The sequence below is a fragment of the Ammospiza caudacuta genome, chromosome 6 (genome assembly GCF_027887145.1).
Source record: "Ammospiza caudacuta isolate bAmmCau1 chromosome 6, bAmmCau1.pri, whole genome shotgun sequence".
Lineage (NCBI taxonomy): Eukaryota > Metazoa > Chordata > Aves > Passeriformes > Passerellidae > Ammospiza > Ammospiza caudacuta.
Genome location: NC_080598.1, coordinates 36,940 through 64,634, shown reverse-complemented (window position 1 = coordinate 64,634; position 27,695 = coordinate 36,940). Strand labels below are relative to the sequence as shown.

At 47.8% G+C, this 27,695-nt stretch overlaps 1 long non-coding RNA gene across 1 annotated transcript; it reads left to right on the top strand.

Annotated features, from left to right (window-relative positions):
- Positions 1–9,587: 9,587 nt before the first annotated feature.
- On the top strand, positions 9,588–13,126 carry LOC131559287 (uncharacterized). Its single transcript, XR_009274857.1, has 5 exons — positions 9,588–9,754; positions 10,379–10,442; positions 11,140–11,215; positions 11,983–12,100; positions 12,871–13,126. It is a non-coding gene; the product is annotated as an uncharacterized LOC131559287 (long non-coding RNA).
- The last annotated feature ends 14,569 nt before the right edge of the window (positions 13,127–27,695 follow it).

Sequence of the window (27,695 nt, the reverse complement as noted above, 5' to 3'; positions counted from 1 at the left end):
GGTGTTTGGCATATGTTGTAACTTTCTTTCAGGTGCAGACGCATTCCATGTGTGGCAGGGGGTCAGAGTTAGGAGGTGTCGGGCCTTCTTAGGAGTGCGGTGAGTAGCTGAGTGGTGGGGTTTTGGCCGATGCGGTGCCAAGATCAGGGACTGATGTTTGGTTCTCTTTACTCTAGCTGTCTCAGAGACACCAGCCCGGTGCCAGCAGGACCTTCCCAGCTGACGAGGTGGCCTTTCTTTGCACCTGACAGGGACCAGCATCCCCAGATGTCTGAGAGATAAGTAGAGGGCTGTGACCCACAGAGGGGATGAAAGCAGGGTGCTGGTTTGGGAATTCCTGGGAGGGGGTTTTGAGTCCAGTTTTGGGGGGGGGGGGGGGTGTGGTGTGTTCATGAAGTGGCCCCTTAGGCCCCATAAAAGCCAAGTCTCACTTTTGATTGCAGTGCTGAGGTGTGCAGCAGGGCAGAGCAGTCCCGGTGTGCATCGTGTCACTTGTCTATTGTGCATTATGTGTTGTTTGCGTATGCCATATCTTTCACTTAGGGGGGCCTGTGAGAAACCCTGGCATCATTGTTAGCCTCTGTGATCTCTGCACTCCTTGGCCTGGCACCCAGGCCACAGAACTTTTGACTAGGGAGCTCAGACAAGCATCAGACTCTCTTCTCTCTTTGGAAGCATCCAGTCAGACGTCTTTTCAGGTCTTGTTCTGAGCTGTATGGACAGCTGTGCCCCACCTGGATCCATTATGGTGGATTAGGACTTGTAATATTACGAGGTTAGGTAGAGGATTTTGACTGTAGGATTCCTAGGCATCAGTCTTTGCTGTTCTTGGAATAAATCATTCAGTAATCATCTTCTTCCTCCAGGGTTCTCTGAGCCTCATCAGCTCACCATCGGTCTCGGCTCACTCATCTCCTTTTGCATTCTCTCAGTCCTTGCAGCCGTTTTCCTTGCCAAGAGATTTCTGTTCCTGTTGTGTCCCCGTTGTCTGTCCTATCCTGTGTCATGGCTCTCAGCACACATTTGTGCCCGAGCTGCTCTGCCGTGCTGCACAGCCTGGTGCGATAGGAGAAGTCCCAGGGACTTGGAGTTTGTAATGTGGGGTGTAGTTGGACTCTAGATGGGATTTGTAGATGGGCACATCATATCTGGAGCTCATCAGTTATCCTGCCACAGTGTGACTCTTGTCCTAACTTTTTTTTCAGGTTCAGATGGATTAAATGTGTGCCAGAGGGCCCCATGCCAGGTGTGGGGATTCTCCTGAGTAGGTGAGGCCCCATTTGCCTCTGCAGCAGACTCTGTTACACCTCTCAACTGACTCTGTTACACTGCTGTTCTTTGTCTTTCTTTTAGGAAGTAAATCTGGATGCCAGCAGTCAACGTGAGCAGTGGAGAGAATTGGTTGTTATTGCTCAGCTCTCAAGCACAACAATTTCGCAGCAGATTCATCGTGTCACAAGAGGGATCTGCCCAGTGTCAAGGATGATGTTTGAGATTGAGGCTTCAGGTGAGTTGAGGATGGTTACTGGGAGAGGGAGGGTGAGCAGGCATCCAGTTAGGAGTTCTTGAGAGGGGGTTTGCAGGCAGCAGGGTGAGAAAGGGTCTTTATTTGTTTATTTGAGAGCCCCTCCCAAGGTGTCTCAGAAGCCTAGCAGAGGCATTCCCATGGCTTACAGCATACAAGGTGATCCACTGCACTCAGAGGAATGCCATTTAACTTTGTCTTTCTGTAACCCAGGTGCCACTGCTAATAAAGGCCACAGCCTTGGAATCAGGATGAAGCTGGAGCCTGAAGGAGCCAGGCACACTCAGGAGAGGGCAAGTAGCTGACTTGCAGGGATTTGGCCCACATAACTCTGGACTCGCTCTTTGATTTTGGTTTTCTTGATTGCAGCTGACCGAGAGGCTCACAGGCCATCACAGAGCCCTCCAAGGCAGACTCATTTCAGGTGCAGCGTGGATTCCATTCACCAATCATCCAAAAGATAAGTCGGGGGCCACAGCCTGGAGATGGTGGAGTAGCAGGTTGGGAGTTTTTGGGACAGATTCAAAAATGAGCAGAGAGGAAAGCAATCTTCTCCAAAGGCCTTTTAGGACAGCTAAAGGGAGAGGCTCTACTTTTGATGGCAGCTTTCAGGCGGGCAGTGCAGAACAGCTCCGGTCTGTCGTGTTTTCCGGTGTGCTGTGTTCCCTAGTGTGTCTTTGGGGTCCCTTTTGCCTTTTCCCCTCGAGGCCCTCACCACAAGCATGATGTGTCGTGTTTCATGTCCCCCCTGTTTGTCACTTTCTGTGTCACGGGTGTGTGCACACATTTTTTGCCTGAGCTGTTCTGCCCTGCCGCATGGCCTCCTGCAGTAGGACGAACCATAGGGAGGGGGAATTTGTAATGTGGGCTGTACTTGGGCTCTAGATGTTGTTCCTAGATTGACATAAGATGTTTGCAGCTTGTGAGTTACCCTGGTGGTGTTTGACATATGTTCTAACTTTCTTTCAGGTGCAGATGCATTCCACGTGTGGCAGAGGGTCAGGGTTAGGAGGTGCCGGGCCTTCTTAGGAGCGCGGTGAGTAGCAGAGTGGTGGGGTTTTGGCCAATGCGGTGCCAAGATCAGGCCCTGATGTTTGGTTCTCTTTAATCTAGCTGTCTGAGAGACACCAGCCCGGTGCCAGCAGGACCTTCCCAGCTGACGAGGTGGCCTTTCTTTGCACCTGACACAGACTGGCATCCCCAGATGTCTGAGAGATAAGTAGAGGGCTGCGACCCACAGTGGGGATGAAGGCATGGTGCTTGTTTGGGAATTCCTGGGAGGGGTTTTTGAGTCCAGTTTGGAGCGGGGGGTGTTCATTAAACGGCTCGTTAGGCCCCATGAAAGCCAAGTCTCACTTTTGATCACAGTGCTGAGGTGTGCAGGGCAGAGCAGTCCCCGTGTGCATCGTGTCACTTGTCTGTTGTGCATTGTGTGTTGTTTTGTGTATCTCCTGTCTTCTACCTTAGGCCTTTGAGGGCCCTGTCAGTACCCCTGGCATCATTGTTAGCGTCTGTAATCTCTGCATTCCCTGGTCTGGCACCCGGGCCACAGAGCTTTTGACTCGCGAGCTCAGACAGGCATCAGACTCTCTTCTCTCTTTGGAAGCATCCAGTCAGACGTCTTTTCAGGTCTTGTTCTGAGCTGTATGGACAGCTGTGCCCCACCTGGATCCATTATGGTGGATTAGGACTTGTAATATTACGAGGTTAGGTAGAGGATTTTGACTGTAGGATTCCTAGGCATCCGTCTTTGCTGTTCTTGGAATTAATCATTCAGTTATCATCTTCTTCCTTCAGAGTTCTCTGAGCCTCATCAGCTCACCATCGGTCTCAGCTCGGTCATCTCCTTTTGCATTCTCTCAGTCCTTGCAGCCATTTTCCTTGCCAAGAAATTTCTGTCTGTGTCTTGTGCCTATTGTTTGTCACGTCCTGTCCTGTGTCACGGGTGTCTGCACACTTTTGGGATGGGGCTGCTCTGCCGTGCTGCACAGCCTGGTGCGATAGGAGAAGTCTTGGAGACTTGGAGTTTGTAATGTGGGGTGTAGTTGGACACTAGATGGGATCTGTGGATGGGCACAGGGCATCTGGAGCTCATCAGTTATCCTGCCACAGTGTGACTCTTGTCCTAACTTTTTTTTCAGATTCAGATGGATTAAATGTGTGCCAGAGGGCCCCATCCCGGGCGAGGGGATTGCCCCGAGCCGGTGAGGCCCCATTTGTCTCTGCAGCAGAAGTGTGTATGGTGAGTGTGTTACAGCTCTGTTCTTTGTCTTTCTTTTCAGGAAGTCAATCTGGATGCCAGCAGTCAAGGTGAGCAGTGGAGAGAATTGGCTGTTATTGCTCAGCTCTCAAGCACAACAATTTTTCAGCAGATTCGTCGTGTCACAAGAGGGATCTGCCCAGTGTCAAGGATGATGTTTGAGATTGAGGCTTCAGGTGAGTTGAGGATGGTGCCTGGGAGAGGGAGGGTGATCAGGTATCCAGTTTAGGATTTCTTGGGAGCGGGTTTGCAAGCAGCAGGTTGAGAAAGGGTGTTTATTTGAGGGCCCCCCCACACAAGGCTGTTCAGAAGCCTAGCAGAGGCATTCCCATGGCTTACAGCATACAAGGTGATCCACTGCACTCAGAGGAATGCCATTTAACTTTGTCTTTCTGTAACCCAGGTGCCACTGCTAATAAAGGCCACAGCCTTGGAATCAGGATGAAGCTGGAGCCTGAAGGAGCCAGGCACACTCAGGAGAGGGCAAGTAGCTGACTTGCAGGGATTTGGCCCACATAACTCTGGACTCACTCTTTGATTTTGGTTTTCTTGATTGCAGCTGACCGAGAGGCTCACAGGCCGTCACAGAGCCCTCCAGGGCAGACTCATTTCAGGTGCAGCGTGGATTCCCCTCACCGATCATCCAAAAGATAAGTCGGGGGCCACGGTCTGGAGATGGCGGAGTAGCAGATTGGGAGTTCTTGGGACAGATTAAAAAATGAGCAGAGGGGAAAGCAATCTTCTCCAAGGGCCTCTTAGGACAGCTAAAGGGAGAGGCTCTACTTTTGATGGCAGCTTTCAGGCGGGCAGTGCAGAACAGCTCCGATCTGTGTCCTGTTGTCCGGTGTGCCGTGCTCCCTGGTGTGTCTTTGGGGTCCCTTTTGCCTTTTCCCCTCGAGGCCCTCACCACAAGCATGATGTGTCGTGTTTCATGTCCCCCCTGTTTGTCACTTTCTGTGTCACGGGTGTGTGCACACATTTTTTGCCGGAGCTGTTCTGCCCTGCCGCATGGCCTGCTGCAATAGGACGAGCCTTGGGGAGTTGAAATTTGTAATGTGGGCTGTACTTGGGCTCTAGATGTTGTTCCTAGATTGACATATGGTGTTTGCAGCTTGTGAGTTATCCTGGTGATGTTTGACATGTGTTCTAACTTTCTTTCAGGTGCAGACGCATTCCACGTGTGGCAGAGGGTCAGGGTCAGGAGGTGCCGGGCCTTCTTAGGAGCGCGGTGAGTAGCTGAGTGGTGGGGTTTTGGCCGATGCGGTGCCAAGATCAGGCACTGATGTTTGGTTCTCTTTAATCTAGCTGTCTGAGAGACACCAGCCCGGTGCCAGCAGGACCTTCCCATCTGATGAGGTGGCCTTTCTTTGCACCTGACAGGGACCAGCATCCCCAGCTGTATGAGAGATAAGTAGAGGGCCGTGACCCACAGAGGGGCTGAAAGCACGGTGCTGGTTTGGGGATTACAGGGAGGGGGTTTTGAGTCCAGTTTGGAGGTGGGGGGGTGTTAATGAAGTGGCCCCTTAGGCCCCATAGAAGCCAAGTCTCACTTTTGATCACAGTGCTGAGGTGTGCAGCAGGGCAGAGCAGTCCCGGTGTGTCTCGTGTCACTTGTCTGTTGTGAATTGTGTGTTGTTTGTGTATCCCATGTCTTTTACCTTAGGGGTGCCTGTCATTAATCTTGGCATCATTGTTAGCATCTGTGATCTCTGCATTCCCTGTCCTGGCACCCAGGCCACAGAACTTTTGACTGGGGAGCTCAGACAGGCGTCAGACTCTCTTCTGTCTTTGGAAGCATCGCATCTGATGTCTTGTCAGGTCTTGGTCTGGGCTGTATGGACAGCTATGCCCCCACCTGGATCCATTTTGGTGGATTAGGATTTGGCGTAATATGAGGTTAGGTAGAGGATTCTGACCGTAGGATTCCTAGGCATCCATCTTTGCAGTTCTTAGAAGAAATCATTCAGTTATCATCTTCTTCCTTCGGGGTTCTCTGAGCCTCATCAGCTCACCATCAGTTTGAACTCGGTCATCTCCTTTTGCATTCTCTCAGTCCTTGCAGCCATTTTCCTTGCCTAGAATTTTCTGTCTGTGTTGTGTCCCCGTTGTCTGTCCTGTCCTGTCCATCCTGTGTCACGGCTGTCAGCACACATTTGTGCCCGAGCTGCTCTGCCCTGCCGCATAGCCTGGTGCAATAGGAGAGGGCCCGGGGATTTGTAATGTGCAGTGTGGGGTGTAGTTGGACTCTAGATGGGATTTGTAGATGGACACAGGATATCTGGAGCTCTTCAGTTATCATTGAACCGTCTGACTGTTGTCCTAACTTTTTTTTCAGATGCACCTCCTCAGATGACTGCAGTAGTTGTGTAGGTTCCTTCTTCTGAAAGGGAATAGGGCGCAAGAATTCATCTTCCAGAGAATTTTTGCAAGTCCTGGCTTGTATTGTATCTGCCTATGGTGGCTTATGTTCTATGTACCTATACATCTGTCTTCTATTGGATTTTGGGTAGAAAATTTATCAGTCCAGAGAGGAGACAAGTCCTAGCTGTCAGATAGCCACTCGTTGACCCTTCCTGTCGTCTCACAGGTCCCCGAGGCTGCTGATTTCCCCAGGATCTGCCATTTTACCTCAAGGAGCGGCAGCCAGAAGATGTGTCACAGCACGTTCTTCAGCATCTCGAGTAAGGGCCGCAGTGAGCATTTAAGTGGAAAGATTGTGTGAGCGTGTGTGAGAGCACGTGGCTGTGTCTGTCTGTGTCTGCTCGTCTCTGCGTGTGTGAGTGCATGCTGACTGGATTTAACCTTGTCTGTGTGACTTTTGCTTTCCAGGTTTTGCGACTCCTTGTTAAATTTAGAATAAAAAATCCCCAGCCGGGTTGTATTGCATGAACTGACGTGATATGTACCGATTTTGGCTTAAAACCCAGAAAACCAGACGAAGATGAGCAGGAAAAAACCAGAAAAAAACCACATGATGGACAAGAAAAAAACCCAGAAAAAGCCCAGGATGGGCAAGAAAGCAACGAGAAAAAAACCCCAGGAAATAATCCCAGATGGGCAAGAAAAAAACGTAGAAAAACCCCAGAAAATCACCCAAGATGGGCAAGAAAAAAACCCAGAAAAAACCCCCCAAAAAAAACTCTGAGATGGGCAAGAAAAAAAACAGAAAAAAGTCTGAAGATGGGCAAGAAAAAACCCAGAAAAAACCCCCAAGATGGACAAGAAATAACCCAGAAAAAAATTCGAAGAAGGGCAAGAAAAGACCCAGAAAACACCCAGAAAAAAATCGCAACCCAAGTATAAATATAGAAATGTTTGTCAAGTATATGCAAATATATAAAGAAATGTTAAATTATTTGAAATATAAAATAACATAAATATAACATTTATACAGTATTACTTGTGTTATGGATCATATTGATTTTTATTTATTTCCTATAATACACTACAATATTTATATCAATTTTACATCTATCATATCTATCATTTGTTATATGTTATACCAGATTGATATACTCTAGGTTTTTTTAAGTAGTTTAAAATAAAGGGGATTTTTTTTTTTATTTGGCAAAAGCAGGTGTTTTAGTATAAACATTATAAATACAAATAATATAAAGGTAGAAATCTAAGAATAGAAATAGATCATAAATAGCTGAAGGTTAATATAAAAATTAAAAATGTAAGGAAAAATAAGTTGTAACAGTAGATATGGTACATAATTAGGAAAATAATTTATCTCTTATTTGAATAGGATACATGTTATACATAATGATTAATATAATACTGAAGTATAAACTGCAAATATAAATGTGAATATAGTCATGAGCGCTATAAATATAAAAATATTTCAATGTAGTTTAAAAGAATAGAGCTTTTTTGTATTTATTTAGTTAGGATGGGATTTGTATTTTAAATAGTGAAAGCATGATAGAAATGTAATTTTAGACATAGAAATATGCAATCAGTGTGGAAAGATATTTATAAAAGCACAAAATATAAGTAAATATAAATAATAGAAATAGAATAATGTTATATAAATTACATGCTACATCAATGTCCACTATAGCTATGCATGTGAATATAAATACGAAAAATGGAAATAAAAAATTTATTTAAACATGGCTTTAAAGCAAGGGGCCTTGTTTGATTCTGGTGGGGTAAGAGGCAGGTTTTTGGCATTTATTTCAGAGCAGTTTTTGGCGGGGGTCGCCCCTGTTCTTTTTTGCCACCTTGCCTGCCCGCAGCCCCGAGGCGCGCTGCGCCCCCGGCTGGGGCGGGCGGCAGTGCTGCCGCCTTGTGGGCAGAGCGCGGTACTGCAGCCCTGCGCCGAGAGGCCGCCACCTTGGGAGTGGCGCGTCGCGGATGTCGCGGACTTTTGGTTGACCTTCTCAACAGGGCGGCGAAAAGGGCGGGGAAGTGGAGGACCGGGGTGGGTGTCACTGGACTGCCTGCATGGAATACCGACCCCGGCGCGGCCCCGGTGGTATTTTCTGTGACGTTTCAAGTGTACCCGACACATGCTGTGGTCTCAGCGGCGCCGCGGGCGGGCGTATTTCGGCGGGTTTGTGACAGGCATGTGGGTTAAACGCCTCGCTGTGCCGGGGTCCTCTGACAGCCGCTTTCCCGCCCTGAGGGAGCCGAGCCGGGCCGAATAGTTCCGAAGAGCCGAAGAGCCGAGTGTGGGCGAAAACAGCCGAGTTTCCCCGAAGAGCCGAGTGTAGCCGAAAACAGCCGAGTTTCACCGAAGAGCCGAGTGTGACCGAAAATAGCCGAGTTTCACCGAAGAGCCGAGTGTGGCCGAACACAGCCGACTTGAGACGAAGAGCCGAGTGTAGCCGAACACAGCCGACTTGAGACGAAGAGCCGATGATAGCCGAGTGTAACCGATAGCCGACTGTAGCCGACATTGGCCGCATTTAGTCAAAGAGCCGAATATGACCGACTTTAGCCCAACCGGGCCGAGTTCAGCCGAAGAGCCGGAAAAGCCGAATTTAGACGAAAAGCCGAACCGAAACGATTTTAGACCTAAGCCGAACCAAGCCTAATTTAGCCGAGTTTATTTAAACAGAACCGAACGACGCCGCAGCACTCTGCCTGCAGAGCGCCGGTGCAGACGGCAGGGGGCGGTGTATAAAGCGAGTATAAAATATCAACTGTATATAAGAAGGAATAAAAAGCTCTGTGTCATGTGCAGCAGTAGAAAATTTCAGGCTCCCAGGGAATAAATAGTTTTCTTTCAATCATTATAGTTTTGGGGTTTTTTTTACTCCCAGGTAGCCTGAAAGTTACTACTGCTGCTTTTTGATTCTAAAGCTAGGATGGAAAACCAAGATTACAAATACAAGAAAAAGAAAGGGAAAGGGAAGGGGAAAAAAAGGAAAGGAAAGGAAAGAAAGCAGGAGAGCGGAAGGGAAGGGAAGGGAAAGGGGTGAAAAACAGCATTAAAAAAAGAAAAAGAGTTGGAGGGGAAAAGAGAGGGCATTCGGGAGGAGCGGTCCTGCCTCAGGTCCTTCCCCGCCCTGGGGCGAAGGACCCGTTTGATGCCCGGGAGGGACTGCAGCTCCCGGTGGCGGGGGACGGAGCCGTGGCTGTCAGCCCGAGACTCCAACTCCCGGCAGGCCCTGCTGCCGGCGCGGCGTGTGACGCAACGGCTATCGCGGCACATGAGTGGCTACCAGCCCGAGACTCCAACTCCCGGCAGGCCCTGCTGCCGGCGCGACGTGTGCCGCAACGGCCGACGCTGCCCGGCATTTTTCTCTAAATCGGCAGTAAATACAGCTGAGTAAAATTAGCTTGGTTTTCTTCCTTCTTTTTTAACTGAATTGTTTTTATTAAAAATACTATTTGAATATGTAGAAAAAGTGGGGATGTCCTGTACTATATCCTAGCTTTTCTTGTTTATAGGGTGCTCAGAAAACATGCGTCCCTTAGAGTCCCTCAGAAAGGTTCTCAGTGCGATCTCTACCAAGGTATGTATTTACTAATAAGTGATCCCTTTAGATATTTGCCTGTGTACCTTTTCCTGTAATTCAGAGCTTGCGTTCTGTGGGTTTTATGATAAACCTGTAAAATATGTAAGAATGCTTTTGCAAGTCTGAATCGTTGAAGGCAGCAGTAAGTGGATTTAGAGCCTGTTCTTGACCAGACAACGGGAAAAAGTGTGACTTTGATGCTGAACTTGTTTTTTTCATTTTTCATTTGACTTGTCTGGAATGATTTAGGAATAGAGAGAGCTAGAAAAAGAGAGAAATAGAATTGATTATTGAGCACTCCTCAAATGCTCACCACGATTCAGTGTAGAGCCGAAGTGAAGGGTGATGGAACAGAGCTCTGTGCTTTAGAAGGAAATAAATTTAAACCTGACCTCCGCACAGAGTCTCACTAACTTCTTTTGTTTTAAAATACAAAATATTATTAGGAAGTGTTGGAAGTTAGTGTTTTGGGAAAGAAACGGCAGTTCCACAGAACATTCCATTTAACAGAGGCTCTGGGAACGATTCATGTTGTAACTGCTGTCACTGCAATCAGTTGGTGGTTCAGCCTTGAAATGTGCACTTGCCCTTCTATAAAGCACTGTTTTGTTTGCCTTTCAGTGCTATGAGTCTTGATAAATTGGAGAAGAGCCCAAGAGAAATTTTTCATCCCTTGATATAAAAGGTAGGAAGTGACTTTTTTTGGTTTGGTTCTTTTTCTTTATTATTTCCTGGAAATAAAAGTAATTAAGTATAGGTACTACTGGTTTGTTTCTTCCAGTAGCAGATGATAACAATAGCAGTAGTAATAGTAAAAATAATAATAGAAATAATAATAATAGCAATGTAATACTACTTAAACTGTCTTTATCCATTGAACTGGCCATTTCAAATCAAAACTTCTAAACACAAATCAAACCATCATCCTCGTAGAATCTTTCACAGCAGTGGGCTATAGATCCTGGTTTTGTTGACAGGATTTATTGGTTCTGGAATAGCAAGAGGGAAGTACAAGCCTAACTACTTCTAGCTCACAGACCCATCCAGTGAATACTGCTTTGTGTTTTGGTGGGCTTGTGATGACTTTGAAATCAATTGCTCATTCCAGTAAAAAAAATTAATGTTTTTTTGAACCTGACAGCAGAAATAACTTTAGGCACCAACTTAATAATAACAGATCACCAATTTAAGTTCATAATTTTATGCTGTACTATCAAAGTTTAAAGGTAAATTTTTACTTATTAGGAGATGGTATAAAGTGTATGTTCCAATGTGTTGGATGTACGCAAAGGTACATACGTACCCGAAAGTCCTTAGAGGAAACAAATTTTTACGTCTGCTGTTTGATTGTTTATCATACAATATTTGGTTTTATTTCCCAGGGATCGGTGAATTTTAACTTTGGAGTCCTCTGTGCTAAGGATGCTCAGCCTACAGATGATGAAATGTTCAGTAATGGTGAGTTTTTCACCTTCTCTTTAATTGCTATGCTGATCTGAATAAGAAAAAAACAAAAGCAAGAGAAAAAAAAAGGATGGTTTATTATTTTTTACGCTGTTATGTTTGTTTCCTCAGTATTTGCTGCAGCTCTGCGAACCCAAGCTTTGGGTTCCTTCTGTCCCACTGGGAGTTGCCCAGTTTGGTTGCATCTGGTGAAATTCACCCTGAGACCTTACAGAGCTAGCTCAAACTACGTGAGAGCCATTTGCAGTTCTCTCCAGACACCTGGAGAATGGGTGATGTTTCTGAGGGTCTGGCAAGTATACTTGTATCAAAACTCAGTCTGTGAAATTTCTGGGGAAAACCCTTCTGTGTCCTGAAGGGTTCAAACTCTGGTGAGGATCCAGTTATCAGGTGCTCACCTGGATGGTTCCAGCTCTTAAAGTGAACACTTGTACTCTTACCCTGTAGTTTACATCTATTGTATTTTTGTTATTTTGCAAGATTTTACGGCTTTGCAAAATATTGTGCATTTCACTCTTTGGAACCTCTCAGATCGTTCTTTGGTGCAGCACCACCTCATGGGACACTTGGCTGCCGTCCTGAAGGGGTTGGTCGCTAGAATTGTAAATCCTGGAGAGTTTGTAAGTCTTCTGTCCCCAGGGAGGTACCATGCTTTGTTTACTTTTGTTCTGTTTGTTAGGCGCTGCTTCTCATTGGAAGTATGAATTTCAAACTACCCTGTTCTTATTTTAACTGTTTTCCTGGTTCTCTCCCTACGGCAGGGAAAGACTCTCGTATCCTTGTCGTCGGGCTCGGTGCTGTCCAAGAAGATGCAGAGACTAAAAAAATCATAAGAAGCAAAATATGACTGCAGGGAAAACAAGCTGGAGAGAACAAAAGGTGATATTGTTATCCTTACCCTGTATTAGAAACATCCGCTGTGCTTTGATGCTGGCAGCTGCCAGGGGCTTGTTAGCTCTTTGTAGGCAGGTGTAGGTGTTCACTTGTAGGTTTTTTCTCTGGACAAGTCAATTCAAACTTTGCTAAGCTTATATTTGCAAATTACTCTCTAGCACAGTCCAGCATGACATTTTTGAATGTTGTAAAAATACCATGTTACTTGGAAATTGCTAATGATGAGAAGCTTTAGGGAAAAATAAGATGTCAGGGTTGGGAGATGTGAGAAGAATTTTGAGGGGATGTTAGACTGAAATAAAGCACACTTGAAGCTGGACTGGCACGCTGGCAGATCCCCTATTAAACAGTAGTGCTGAGATTAGCCTGGGGGTTGCCCATTGTTTCTGTAGAAATAAATGTTTTCTGGTCTTCAGAGGTAAGCTGCTTTGAAAAGCTGGAAGGCACAGCATAGTGACAATGTGTGCTTCGCATTAAAAATAGATTTCAGAAGGGTCCTAGGCTTTTGTCTTTTCCTAGAAGTCGATGTAATCCTATTGAGGAGTTTTTAATTCTGTGCTGCCATGTCATCGATCAGGGCCCTGTCGTACTAATCATCATACAGATGCAAAACAAAAAATCAGACCCTGTCCCGACCACTTAGAGCCCAGAACACGATTTCCTCAGGCTGCCATTTGTGTGCCATCGGTACTCACCATGGAAGCGAGCTGGGGATTGTTGCACCCGTTGGGAACAAACCGCTTCTCGTCACAAAGAAATGGAATTGGGACGACGCCTCAGCCAGCCTCTCTCTCCTGAATCTGCAGCAGAGCAGTTCCAGTCCATGCGGGCAATCCAGTTCCTGACGATCTGAGCGCACGGAGCAGCGCTCAGCTGCTGTGGGGGGCTCAGGGAGGGCAGAGTGTGCATTGTCATCTTCCTGAACCTACAGACGCGAATCAAAGTGAGAAGCCACAGGGTGGAAATCAGTCGCATATATGCTAAATAAAACTTGCAGGTTTTTTTTAAGAATTGTTTTTGCTTGTTCTTTGTTGTGCTTCTGTGCTTAGAAAACCTCCCTTTACAATCAGTTCAATTCATCAATTGAACCTTTGTTTGCAGACTCTCACTGAGCAGAATTTGTTGCAGACTCAGTGCACGCTGTGCAGGCCTCCCGGGAGTGTGAGGAGCTCATGTGTGCTACTTTTTGCTTTAGGACGCTCTGAGGTATTTATTCCTTTTGGGATACATGATGAGAATTCCCAAGAGAGGTAGTTATAAGGTATGACATCGGGAAAAAGCCTGTGTGGTTGGAATGTTGTTGCTGTCAAAAGTTAATTTTTTCTTAGCCAGTAGTTAGCTTTTTGCTTTATTTTTGTGGTATCAATATTTTATTGTTTAAAAAATTCCTTCAAAATAACTTCAGTGGTCGCCCACCAGTACCTTGTTCAGATTTGCCTATTTGCTTGTAGCTGAAATGTTCACATCTTGTTTATCATTCTATTTAAGAAACTGCTGCCCAGCCAACTAATAACTGAATATCCATCTGTCTAGGACACGGGGAGAGGATTTAGGTAATGTCTTTATTTCCAGAAAAAAGTTCCAGTGTAGTTTCTAAATAGAGGAGAAGGGGGTGAAGACTCGGGGCTCTGATGCCGTTGGGGCACCCCAAGGTCCCCAGGAGAGGGGGCCCCACTGCGGTGCAGGAGCAGGTGTGTTCTCATGTAATATTGAACAAATTATAAATATAAATATGAAAATTATAAACATGAAAATATTTTTAAAATACTTAAATAAAGCGGGTTTTCTTTATTGGTCAATAGGCAGTGTTTTGATTGTAAAAATTATAAATGCAAATAATATAAAGGTAGAAATCTAAGTTTAGAAATATATAATAAATACATACAGATAAATATAAAAATTTAAAATATCAGAAAAAATTAGTTGTAGCAGTAGATATTATACATAATTTAAATAATAATTTAAATCTATTTTAAAATTTTATATATATAATATATCATTATTAATGTAATACATCCAAAGAAACGATAAATTAAAATATGAATGTATAATTATACAAAGTATAAATAAAAAATATTTCAGTATCCTTTAAAAGAAGGGTTTTTTTATTTATTTGGTTAGAGACGGGGTTTTTATTTGGAATAATGGAAGTATTATAGAAGTATAAAATTAAATATAGAAATATACAGTCAATATAGAAAGATATTTGTAAAAACACGAGCGAACGACGCCTCCTTCGGCCGAACCAAGGCGAGACCGGCGGAACCTGACGGCCTCGAGCGAACCGAGGCCAGGCTTGCGAGGCTGCCTGAACGGAGCCGAGCTCAGCCGAACCGAGCCCGCTGCTCTCGTGCGCGCTAATTAGCGCGAGTGCGGTCACTGCCCAATGAGCTCCTGTGCCACGCCGCGCTCCCGATCGTGTCCGTGCGATGGCCGGGCCGCCCGCGGGACGCGGCAGCAGGAGAGCCCCGAGCCGGGCGAGTTTAACGTGAGGCGGCGCCGCTTGCCCGCCGTCAGGGAGCCGAGCCGAGGCGAGCTCAGCCGAACGCGGAGAGAGCGGCTCCGAGTTGGGCCGAAGCGAGCCGAGCCGCGCCGAGGGCAGAGAGCGGCTCCGAGTTCGGCCGAAGAGAGCCGAGGCGCGCCGAGCGCACTGATCGGCTCCGAGTTCGGCCGAGGCGAGCCGGGCCGCGCAGAGAGTGGCTCCGAGTTCGACCGAAGCGAGCCGAGCCGCGCCGGGCGCAGAGAGCGGCTCCGAGTTCGGCCGAAGCGAGCCGAGCCGCGCCGGGCGCAGAGAGCGGCTCCGAGTTCGGCCGAAGCGAGCCGAGGCGCGCCGAGCGCAGAGAGCGGCTCCGAGTTCGGCCGAAGCGAGCCGAGCCGCGCCGGGCGCACTGATCGGCTCCGAGTTCGGCCGAAGCGAGCCGAGCCGCGCCGAGCGCAGAGAGCGGCTCCGAGTTCGGCCGAAGCGAGCCGAGGCGCGCCGAGCGCAGAGAGCGGCTCCGAGTTCGGCCGAAGCGAGCCGAGCCGCGCCGGGCGCAGAGAGCGGCTCCGAGTTCGGCCGAAGAGAGCCGAGCCGCGCCGAGCGCAGAGAGCGGCTCCGAGTTCGGCCGAAGCGAGCCGAGGCGCGCCGGGCGCACAGAGCGGCTCCGAGTTCGACCGAAGCGAGCCGAGGCGCGCCGGGCGCACAGAGCGGCTCCGAGTTCGGCCGAAGAGCGCCGAGGCGCGCCGAGCGCAGAGAGCGGCTCCGAGTTCGGCCGAAGCGAGCCGAGCCGCGCCGGGCGCACTGATCGGCTCCGAGTTCGGCCGAAGCGAGCCGAGCCGCGCCGGGCGCACTGATCGGCTCCGAGTTCGGCCGAAGCGAGCCGAGCCGCGCCGGGCGCAGAGAGCGGCTCCGAGTTCGGCCGAAGCGAGGCGATCCGTGCCGAAGGGTCGAGTCCAGCCGAATGCAGATGACAATGGCCGAGTTTAGCCGATTAGAGCCGAGTTTAGCCGAGCAGCTGTGAGCCTTGCACGCTTGAGGTGAGCGTGCATCGTTGCCGGCCTGGGATTGAGTGAAATGCACTAAGGAAACCAGCTCTGGGGAGGGAGGCAGGGAAATCCTCTCTTAACGTTTACCAATTCGTCCGTCAAACTCATCACGGCAGGACAGAGTGAAGACTGAAAGTGTAAGAAGATGTGGAGGGAAACAGAGAATCTGGCAGGAGCATCGAACGCACAAGTGCACGAATTTTGCTTTTTGCTTGGATGTAAACTCAGAAGTTGTAAGGAATTTGGGAAGGAGAAGGGACATTTCAGAAGGAGAAGAAGTTGTTGTTGGAGTCCTGGCAAAAGCTTTAAAAAAAAAAAAAAAAAGTGGTTTCTTTTTTCTTCACTATTATATTCTTTGGTGGTATATGGTGTGCTGTTTTATTTCTTGGTGTTATTAGCTCTGTTTATTGAGTCAAGCTAACTTTGCATGGGTTGTTTTGTATTTGAGGTAGGATCAATTTCAAGAGGTTTCTTTCACAGACTTCTGATAGGTATTACTGGGATTTTGGTTTTGTTTACTGTATGCATAAACATAGAGATTTGGTAGGGCCAGCTGGGCTGCTGGAGTTTTGGGTGTGAATTTATTAGATGGCTTTTGGTAAACACAGAATAATTATGTAAGGTAACAGCAAATTACCCAATTACCCAGTTGATCTAGCTATGTAACCTTACCACAAAGTTTTATATCTTGCCAGTTTTCTGTTCTTCTGCTCCAAGTAGTTGTTGCAAAAAAAGAAAGCACTGTTACTTTTCTGAAAAGTTTTCTTCTATAACAAGCCCTTTACAGCCCTTGAATGTGAGTCAGAGGAGCCAAACAGCTGCAGCTGTTCTGAGGGCTTGGTGGGATTCGCCCCCTCCCTTTTCCTGGGTGGCATGGGAACGAGAGGCGGGCACAATCAGGGGTATATTAACCCCAGCCGTGGCTGAGGGGCTTCATTCCCTCTCTGGGATGTGCTGGGTTAAGAGCTCTCCTCATTTCAGTGAAGAGGCTTTTTCAGCCCGTCTCAGCATCTTTTCAGCAGGTGTTTCTGGGCATCTAAAGCACAGAGGCTTGGAAGATTCTGTGAAGAAAACAGCATGGAATACAGGGAGTATTTAGGTTTGTGATTTTGGGTTTTGTGTTTAGGAGTGGTAAGGTGCTTTTGTAATTTGTAGTTTTGCTCTGGTTGTTTTTTTGGTTGGATTTCTTTTGGTGGAATTTTTGGTTTTTTTTGGTTTTCATTTTGGGGTTTTTAGTTGGTTTTTGTGGGGGTTTTGGATTTTTTGATGTTTTCTGTGGTTTTTTTGTTTCTGTGGGGAGTTAGGTGTTTTGGGATTTATTGTTTGTGTGGGTTTTGTTTGTTTGGTTTTTTTTTCTTTGTTTGTTTTTGGGATTGGTTTTGTTGGGTTTTTTTTGTTTTGTTTTTTTTTTAATTGAGGAGTGCAACTCCCTGAAATTCCAAGCTGTGTCAAGCACAACATTTTATTCAGCAGATTGATCATGTCACAAGAGGGATCCGCCCAAGGTCCAAGATGATGTTTGAGATTGAGGCTTCAGGTGAGTTGAGGATTGTGATTGGGAGAGGGAGGGTGAGCAGTTAGGAGTTCTTGGGAGGGAGTTGGCAGGCAGCAGGGTGAGAAAGGGTCTTTATTTGTTTATTTGAGGCCTCCCCCACACAAGGCTTCTCAGAAGCCTAGCAGAGGCATTCCCATGTCTTACAGCACACAAGGTCATCCACTGCACTCAGGGGAATGCCATTTAACTTTGCCTTTCTCTAACCCAGGTGCCACTCCTAATGAAGGCCTTGGAATCATGATGAAGCTGGAGCCTGAAGGAGCCAGGCACACTCAGGAGAGAGCAAGTAGCTGCCTTGGTGGGATTTGGCCCACATAACTCTGAACTCATACTTTGGTTTTGGTTTTCTTTATTGTAGCTCACCGAGAGGCTCACAGGCCATCACGAGGCCCTCCGAGGCAGACTCATTTCAGGTGCAGCGTGGATTCCCATCACCGATCATCCAAAAGATAAGTCGAGGGCCTTGGCCTGGAGATGAGAGAATAGTGGGTTGGGAGTTCTTGGGGCAGATTTGAAAATTGGCAGCCGGAAAAGCAATCTTCTCCAAGGGCCTCTTAGGACAGCTAAAGGGAGAGGCTCTACTTTTGAGGGCAGCTTTCAGGCGGGCAGTGCAGAACAGCTCCGGTCTGTGTTGTGTTGTCCAGTGTTCTGTGTTCCCTAGTGTGTCTTTGGGGTCCCTTTTGCCTTCTCCCCTCGAGACCCTCACCACAAGCATGATGTGTCGTGTTTCATGTCCCCCCTGTTTGCCACGTTCTGTGTCACGGGTGTGTGCACACATTTTTTGCCGGAGCTGTTCTGCCCTGCCGCATGGCCTGCTGCAGTAGGAGAAACCGTGGGGCGTTGGAATTTGTAATGCTGGCTGTACTTGGGCTCTAGATGCTATTCCTAGATTGACATAAGGTGTTTGCAGCTTGTGAGTTATCCTGGTGGTGTTTGGCATATGTTGTAACTTTCTTTCAGGTGCAGACGCATTCCATGTGTGGCAGGGGGTCAGAGTTAGGAGGTGTCGGGCCTTCTTAGGAGTGCGGTGAGTAGCTGAGTGGTGGGGTTTTGGCCGATGCGGTGCCAAGATCAGGGACTGATGTTTGGTTCTCTTTACTCTAGCTGTCTCAGAGACACCAGCCCAGTGCCAGCAGGACCTTCCCAGCTGACGAGGTGGCCTTTCTTTGCACCTGACAGGGACCAGCATCCCCAGATGTCTGAGAGATAAGTAGAGGGCTGTGACCCACAGAGGGGATGAAAGCAGGGTGCTGGTTTGGGAATTCCTGGGAGGGGGTTTTGAGTCCAGTTTTGGGGGGGGGGGGGGGGGTGTGGTGTGTTCATGAAGTGGCCCCTTAGGCCCCATAAAAGCCAAGTCTCACTTTTGATTGCAGTGCTGAGGTGTGCAGCAGGGCAGAGCAGTCCCGGTGTGCATCGTGTCACTTGTCTATTGTGCATTATGTGTTGTTTGCGTATGCCATATCTTTCACTTAGGGGGGCCTGTGAGAAACCCTGGCATCATTGTTAGCCTCTGTGATCTCTGCACTCCTTGGCCTGGCACCCAGGCCACAGAACTTTTGACTAGGGAGCTCAGACAAGCATCAGACTCTCTTCTCTCTTTGGAAGCATCCAGTCAGACGTCTTTTCAGGTCTTGTTCTGAGCTGTATGGACAGCTGTGCCCCACCTGGATCCATTATGGTGGATTAGGACTTGTAATATTACGAGGTTAGGTAGAGGATTTTGACTGTAGGATTCCTAGGCCTCAGTCTTTGCTGTTCTTGGAATAAATCATTCAGTAATCATCTTCTTCCTCCAGGGTTCTCTGAGCCTCATCAGCTCACCATCGGTCTCGGCTCACTCATCTCCTTTTGCATTCTCTCAGTCCTTGCAGCCGTTTTCCTTGCCAAGAGATTTCTGTTCCTGTTGTGTCCCCGTTGTCTGTCCTATCCTGTGTCATGGCTCTCAGCACACATTTGTGCCCGAGCTGCTCTGCCGTGCTGCACAGCCTGGTGCGATAGGAGAAGTCCCAGGGACTTGGAGTTTGTAATGTGGGGTGTAGTTGGACTCTAGATGGGATTTGTAGATGGGCACATCATATCTGGAGCTCATCAGTTATCCTGCCACAGTGTGACTCTTGTCCTAACTTTTTTTTCAGGTTCAGATGGATTAAATGTGTGCCAGAGGGCCCCATGCCAGGTGTGGGGATTCTCCTGAGTAGGTGAGGCCCCATTTGCCTCTGCAGCAGACTCTGTTACACCTCTCAACTGACTCTGTTACACTGCTGTTCTTTGTCTTTCTTTTAGGAAGTAAATCTGGATGCCAGCAGTCAACGTGAGCAGTGGAGAGAATTGGTTGTTATTGCTCAGCTCTCAAGCACAACAATTTCGCAGCAGATTCATCGTGTCACAAGAGGGATCTGCCCAGTGTCAAGGATGATGTTTGAGATTGAGGCTTCAGGTGAGTTGAGGATGGTTACTGGGAGAGGGAGGGTGAGCAGGCATCCAGTTAGGAGTTCTTGAGAGGGGGTTTGCAGGCAGCAGGGTGAGAAAGGGTCTTTATTTGTTTATTTGAGAGCCCCTCCCAAGGTGTCTCAGAAGCCTAGCAGAGGCATTCCCATGGCTTACAGCATACAAGGTGATCCACTGCACTCAGAGGAATGCCATTTAACTTTGTCTTTCTGTAACCCAGGTGCCACTGCTAATAAAGGCCACAGCCTTGGAATCAGGATGAAGCTGGAGCCTGAAGGAGCCAGGCACACTCAGGAGAGGGCAAGTAGCTGACTTGCAGGGATTTGGCCCACATAACTCTGGACTCACTCTTTGATTTTGGTTTTCTTGATTGCAGCTGACCGAGAGGCTCACAGGCCATCACAGAGCCCTCCAAGGCAGACTCATTTCAGGTGCAATGTGGATTCCATTCACCGATCATCCAAAAGATAAGTCGGGGGCCACGGTCTGGAGATGGTGGAGTAGCAGGTTGGGAGTTTTTGGGACAGATTCAAAAATGAGCAGAGAGGAAAGCAATCTTCTCCAAAGGCCTTTTAGGACAGCTAAAGGGAGAGGCTCTACTTTTGATGGCAGCTTTCAGGCGGGCAGTGCAGAACAGCTCCGGTCTGTATCCTGTTGTCCGGTGTGCTGTGTTCCCTAGCGTGTCTTTGGGGTCCCTTTTGCCTTTTCCCCTCGAGGCCCTCACCACAAGCATGATGTGTCGTGTTTCATGTCCCCCCTGTTTGTCACTTTCTGTGTCACGGGTGTGTGCACACATTTTTTGCCGGAGCTGTTCTGCCCTGCCGCATGGCCTCCTGCAGTAGGACGAACCATAGGGAGGGGGAATTTGTAATGTGGGCTGTACTTGGGCTCTAGATGTTGTTCCTAGATTGACATAAGGTGTTTGCAGCTTGTGAGTAACCCTGGTGGTGTTTGACATATGTTCTAACTTTCTTTCAGGTGCAGATGCATTCCACGTGTGGCAGAGGGTCAGGGTTAGGAGGTGCCGGGCCTTCTTAGGAGCGCGGTGAGTAGCAGAGCGGTGGGGTTTTGGCCAATGCGGTGCCAAGATCAGGCCCTGATGTTTGGTTCTCTTTAATCTAGCTGTCTGAGAGACACCAGCCCGGTGCCAGCAGGACCTTCCCAGCTGACGAGGTGGCCTTTCTTTGCACCTGACACAGACTGGCATCCCCAGATGTCTGAGAGATAAGTAGAGGGCTGCGACCCACAGTGGGGATGAAGGCATGGTGCTTGTTTGGGAATTCCTGGGAGGGGTTTTTGAGTCCAGTTTGGAGCGGGGGGTGTTCATTAAACGGCTCGTTAGGCCCCATGAAAGCCAAGTCTCACTTTTGATCACAGTGCTGAGGTGTGCAGGGCAGAGCAGTCCCCGTGTGCATCGTGTCACTTGTCTGTTGTGCATTGTGTGTTGTTTGTGTATCTCCTGTCTTCTACCTTAGGCCTTTGAGGGCCCTGTCAGTACCCCTGGCATCATTGTTAGCGTCTGTAATCTCTGCATTCCCTGGTCTGGCACCCGGGCCACAGAGCTTTTGACTCGCGAGCTCAGACAGGCATCAGACTCTCTTCTCTCTTTGGAAGCATCCAGTCAGACGTCTTTTCAGGTCTTGTTCTGAGCTGTATGGACAGCTGTGCCCCACCTGGATCCATTATGGTGGATTAGGACTTGTAATATTACGAGGTTAGGTAGAGGATTTTGACTGTAGGATTCCTAGGCATCCGTCTTTGCTGTTCTTGGAATTAATCATTCAGTAATCATCTTCTTCCTTCAGAGTTCTCTGAGCCTCATCAGCTCACCATCGGTCTCAGCTCGGTCATCTCCTTTTGCATTCTCTCAGTCCTTGCAGCCATTTTCCTTGCCAAGAAATTTCTGTCTGTGTCTTGTGCCTATTGTTTGTCACGTCCTGTCCTGTGTCACGGGTGTCTGCACACTTTTGGGATGGGGCTGCTCTGCCGTGCTGCACAGCCTGGTGCGATAGGAGAAGTCTTGGAGACTTGGAGTTTGTAATGTGGGGTGTAGTTGGACTCTAGATGGGATTTGTAGATGGACACAGGACATCTGGAGCTCATCAGTTATCCTGCCACAGTGTGACTCTTGTCCTAACTTTTTTTTCAGGTTCAGATGGATTAAATGTGTGCCAGAGGGCCCCATCCCGGGCGAGGGGATTGCCCCGAGCCGGTGAGGCCCCATTTGTCTCTGCAGCAGAAGTGTGTATGGTGAGTGTGTTACAGCTCTGTTCTTTGTCTTTCTTTTCAGGATGTCAATCTGGATGCCAGCAGTCAAGGTGAGCAGTGGACAGAACTGGCTGTTATTGCTCAGCTCTCAAGCACAACAATTTTTCAGCAGATTCGTCGTGTCACAAGAGGGATTTGCCCCGTGTCAAGGATGATGTTTGAGATTGAGGCTTCAGGTGAGTTGAGGATGGTGCCTGGGAGAGGGAGGGTGATCAGGTATCCAGTTTAGGATTTCTTGGGAGCGGGTTTGCAAGCAGCAGGGTGAGAAAGGGTGTTTATTTGAGGGCCCCCCCACACAAAGCTGTTCAGAAGCCTAGCAGAGGCATTCCCATGGCTTACAGCATACAAGGTGATCCACTGCACTCAGAGGAATGCCATTTAACTTTGTCTTTCTGTAACCCAGGTGCCACTCCTAATGAAGGCCACAGCCTTGGAATCAGGATGAAGCTGGAGCCTGAAGGAGCCAGGCACACTCAGGAGAGGGCAAGTAGCTGACTTGGTGGGATTTGGCCCACATAACTCTGGACTCATACTTTGGTTTTGGTTTTCTTGATTGCAGCTGACCGAGAGGCTCACAGGCCATCACAGAGCCCTCCAAGGCAGACTCGTTTCAGGTGCAGCGTGGATTCCATTCACCGATCATCCAAAAGATAAGTCGGGGGCCACGGTCTGGAGATGGTGGAGTAGCAGATTGGGAGTTTTTGGGACAGATTCAAAAATGAGCAGAGGGGAAAGCAATCTTCTCCAAAGGCCTCTTAGGACAGCTAAAGGGAGAGGCTCTACTTTTGATGGCAGCTTTCAGGCGGGCAATGCAGAACAGCTCCGGTCTGTGTCGTGTTGTCCGGTGTGCCGTGCTCCCTGGTGTGTCTTTGGGGTCCCTTTTGCCTTTTCCCCTCGAGGCCCTCACCACAAGCATGATGTGTCGTGTTTCATGTCCCCCCTGTTTGTCACTTTCTGTGTCACGGGTGTGTGCACACATTTTTTGCCGGAGCTGTTCTGCCCTGCCGCATGGCCTGCTGCAATAGGACGAGCCTTGGGGAGTTGAAATTTGTAATGTGGGCTGTACTTGGGCTCTAGATGTTGTTCCTAGATTGACATATGGTGTTTGCAGCTTGTGAGTTATCCTGGTGATGTTTGACATGTGTTCTAACTTTCTTTCAGGTGCAGAGGGTCAGGGTTAGGAGGTGCCGGGCCTTCTTAGGAGCGCGGTGAGTAGCAGAGTGGTGGGGTTTTGGCCGATGCGGTGCCAAGATCAGGCACTGATGTTTGGTTCTCTTTAATCTAGCTGTCTGAGAGACACCAGCCCGGTGCCAGCAGGACCTTCCCATCTGATGAGGTGGCCTTTCTTTGCACCTGACAGGGACCAGCATCCCCAGCTGTATGAGAGATAAGTAGAGGGCCGTGACCCACAGAGGGGCTGAAAGCACGGTGCTGGTTTGGGGATTACAGGGAGGGGGTTTTGAGTCCAGTTTGGAGGTGGGGGGGTGTTAATGAAGTGGCCCCTTAGGCCCCATAGAAGCCAAGTCTCACTTTTGATCACAGTGCTGAGGTGTGCAGCAGGGCAGAGCAGTCCCGGTGTGTCTCGTGTCACTTGTCTGTTGTGAATTGTGTGTTGTTTGTGTATCCCATGTCTTTTACCTTAGGGGTGCCTGTCATTAATCTTGGCATCATTGTTAGCATCTGTGATCTCTGCATTCCCTGTCCTGGCACCCAGGCCACAGAACTTTTGACTGGGGAGCTCAGACAGGCGTCAGACTCTCTTCTGTCTTTGGAAGCATCGCATCTGATGTCTTGTCAGGTCTTGGTCTGGGCTGTATGGACAGCTATGCCCCCACCTGGATCCATTTTGGTGGATTAGGACTTGGCGTAATATGAGGTTAGGTAGAGGATTCTGACCGTAGGATTCCTAGGCATCCATCTTTGCAGTTCTTAGAAGAAATCATTCAGTTATCATCTTCTTCCTTCGGGGTTCTCTGAGCCTCATCAGCTCACCATCAGTTTGAACTCGGTCATCTCCTTTTGCATTCTCTCAGTCCTTGCAGCCATTTTCCTTGCCTAGAATTTTCTGTCTGTGTTGTGTCCCCGTTGTCTGTCCTGTCCTGTCCATCCTGTGTCACGGCTGTCAGCACACATTTGTGCCCGAGCTGCTCTGCCCTGCCGCATAGCCTGGTGCAATAGGAGAGGGCCCGGGGATTTGTAATGTGCAGTGTGGGGTGTAGTTGGACTCTAGATGGGATTTGTAGATGGACACAGGATATCTGGAGCTCTTCAGTTATCATTGAACCGTCTGACTGTTGTCCTAACTTTTTTTTCAGATGCACCTCCTCAGATGACTGCAGTAGTTGTGTAGGTTCCTTCTTCTGAAAGGGAATAGGGCGCAAGAATTCATCTTCCAGAGAATTTTTGCAAGTCCTGGCTTGTATTGTATCTGCCTATGGTGGCTTATGTTCTATGTACCTATACATCTGTCTTCTATTGGATTTTGGGTAGAAAATTTATCAGTCCAGAGAGGAGACAAGTCCTAGCTGTCAGATAGCCACTCGTTGACCCTTCCTGTCGTCTCACAGGTCCCCGAGGCTGCTGATTTCCCCAGGATCTGCCATTTTACCTCAAGGAGCGGCAGCCAGAAGATGTGTCACAGCACGTTCTTCAGCATCTCGAGTAAGGGCCGCAGTGAGCATTTAAGTGGAAAGATTGTGTGAGCGTGTGTGAGAGCACGTGGCTGTGTCTGTCTGTGTCTGCTCGTTTCTGCGTGTGTGAGTGCATGCTGACTGGATTTAACCTTGTGTGTGTGACTTTTGCTTTCCAGGTTTTGCGACTCCTTGTTAAATTTAGAATAAAAAATCCCCAGCCGGGTTGTATTGCATGAACTGACATGATATGTACCGATTTTGGCTTAAAACCCAGAAAACCAGATGAAGATGAGCAGGAAAAAACCAGAAAAAAACCACATGATGGACAAGAAAAAAACCCAGAAAAAGCCCAGGATGGGCAAGAAAGCAACGAGAAAAAAACCCCAGAAAATAATCCCAGATGGGCAAGAAAAAAACGTAGAAAAACCCCAGAAAATCACCCAAGATGGGCAAGAAAAAAACCCAGAAAAAACCCCCAAAAAAAAACTCTGAGATGGGCAAGAAAAAAACCAGAAAAAAGTCTGAAGATGGGCAAGAAAAAACCCAGAAAAAACCCCCAAGATGGACAAGAAATAACCCAGAAAAAAATTCGAAGAAGGGCCAGAAAAGACCCAGAAAACACCCAGAAAAAAATCGCAACCCAAGTATAAATATAGAAATGTTTGTCAAGTATATGCAAATATATAAAGAAATGTTAAATTATTTGAAATATAAAATAACATAAATATAACATTTATACAGTATTACTTGTGCTATGGATCATATTGATTTTTATTTATTTCCTATAATACACTACAATATTTATATCAATTTTACATCTATCATATCTATCATTTGTTATATGTTATACCAGATTGATATACTCTAGGTTTTTTTAAGTAGTTTAAAATAAAGGGGATTTTTTTTTTTATTTGGCAAAAGCAGGTGTTTTAGTATAAACATTATAAATACAAATAATATAAAGGCAGAAATCTAAGAATAGAAATAGATCATAAATAGCTGAAGGTTAATATAAAAATTAAAAATGTAAGAAAAAATAAGTTGTAGCAGTAGATATGGTACATAATTAGGAAAATAATTTATCTCTTATTTGAATAGGATACATGTTATACATAATGATTAATATAATACTTAAGTATAAACTGCAAATATAAATGTGAATATAGTCATGAGCGCTATAAATATAAAAATATTTCAATGTAGTTTAAAAGAATAGAGCTTTTTTGTATTTATTTAGTTAGGATGGGATTTGTATTTTAAATAGTGAAAGCATGATAGAAATGTAATTTTAGACATAGAAATATGCAATCAATGTGGAAAGATATTTATAAAAGCACAAAATATAAGTAAATATAAATAATAGAAATAGAATAATGTTATATAAATTACATGCTACATCAATGTCCACTATAGCTATGCATGTGAATATAAATACGAAAAATGGAAATAAAAAATTTATTTAAACATGGCTTTAAAGCAAGGGGCCTTGTTTGATTCTGGTGGGGTAAGAGGCAGGTTTTTGGCATTTATTTCAGAGCAGTTTTTGGCGGGGGTCGCCCCTGTTCTTTTTTGCCACCTTGCCTGCCCGCAGCCCCGAGGCGCGCTGCGCCCCCGGCTGGGGCGGGCGGCAGTGCTGCCGCCTTGTGGGCAGAGCGCGGTACTGCAGCCCTGCGCCGAGAGGCCGCCATCTTGGGAGTGGCGCGTCGCGGATGTCGCGGACTTTTGGTTGACCTTCTCAACAGGGCGGCGAAAAGGGCGGGGAAGTGGAGGACCGGGGTGGGTGTCACTGGACTGCCTGCATGGAATACCGACCCCGGCGCGGCCCCGGTGGTATTTTCTGTGACGTTTCAAGTGTACCCGACACATGCTGTGGTCTCAGCGGCGCCGCGGGCGGGCGTATTTCGGCGGGTTTGTGACAGGCATGTGGGTTAAACGCCTCGCTGTGCCGGGGTCCTCTGACAGCCGCTTTCCCGCCCTGAGGGAGCCGAGCCGGGCCGAATAGTTCCGAAGAGCCGAAGAGCCGAGTGTGGGCGAAAACAGCCGAGTTTCCCCGAAGAGCCGAGTGTAGCCGAAAACAGCCGAGTTTCACCGAAGAGCCGAGTGTGACCGAAAATAGCCGAGTTTCACCGAAGAGCCGAGTGTGGCCGAACACAGCCGACTTGAGACGAAGAGCCGAGTGTAGCCGAACACAGCCGACTTGAGACGAAGAGCCGATGATAGCCGAGTGTAACCGATAGCCGACTGTAGCCGACATTGGCCGCATTTAGACAAAGAGCCGAATATGACCGACTTTAGCCCAACCGGGCCGAGTTCAGCCGAAGAGCCGGAAAAGCCGAATTTAGACGAAAAGCCGAACCGAAACGATTTTAGACCTAAGCCGAACCAAGCCTAATTTAGCCGAGTTTATTTAAACAGAACCGAACGACGCCGCAGCACTCTGCCTGCAGAGCGCCGGTGCAGACGGCAGGGGGCGGTGTATAAAGCGAGTATAAAATATCAACTGTATATAAGAAGGAATAAAAAGCTCTGTGTCATGTGCAGCAGTAGAAAATTTCAGGCTCCCAGGGAATAAATAGTTTTCTTTCAATCATTATAGTTTTGGGGTTTTTTTTACTCCCAGGTAGCCTGAAAGTTACTACTGCTGCTTTTTGATTCTAAAGCTAGGAAGGAAAACCAAGATTACAAATACAAGAAAAAGAAAGGGAAAGGGAAGGGGAAAAAAAGGAAAGGAAAGGAAAGAAAGCAGGAGAGCAGAAGGGAAGGGAAGGGAAGGGAAAGGGGTGAAAAACAGCGTTAAAAAAAGAAAAAGAGTTGGAGGGGAAAAGAGAGGGCATTCGGGAGGAGCGGTCCTGCCTCAGGTCCTTCCCCGCCCTGGGGCGAAGGACCCGTTTGATGCCCGGGAGGGACTGCAGCTCCCGGTGGCGGGGGACGGAGCCGTGGCTGTCAGCCCGAGACTCCAACTCCCGGCAGGCCCTGCTGCCGGCGCGGCGTGTGACGCAACGGCTATCGCGGCACATGAGTGGCTACCAGCCCGAGACTCCAACTCCCGGCAGGCCCTGCTGCCGGCGCGACGTGTGACGCAACGGCCGACGCTGCCCGGCATTTTTCTCTAAATCGGCAGTAAATACAGCTGAGTAAAATTAGCTTGGTT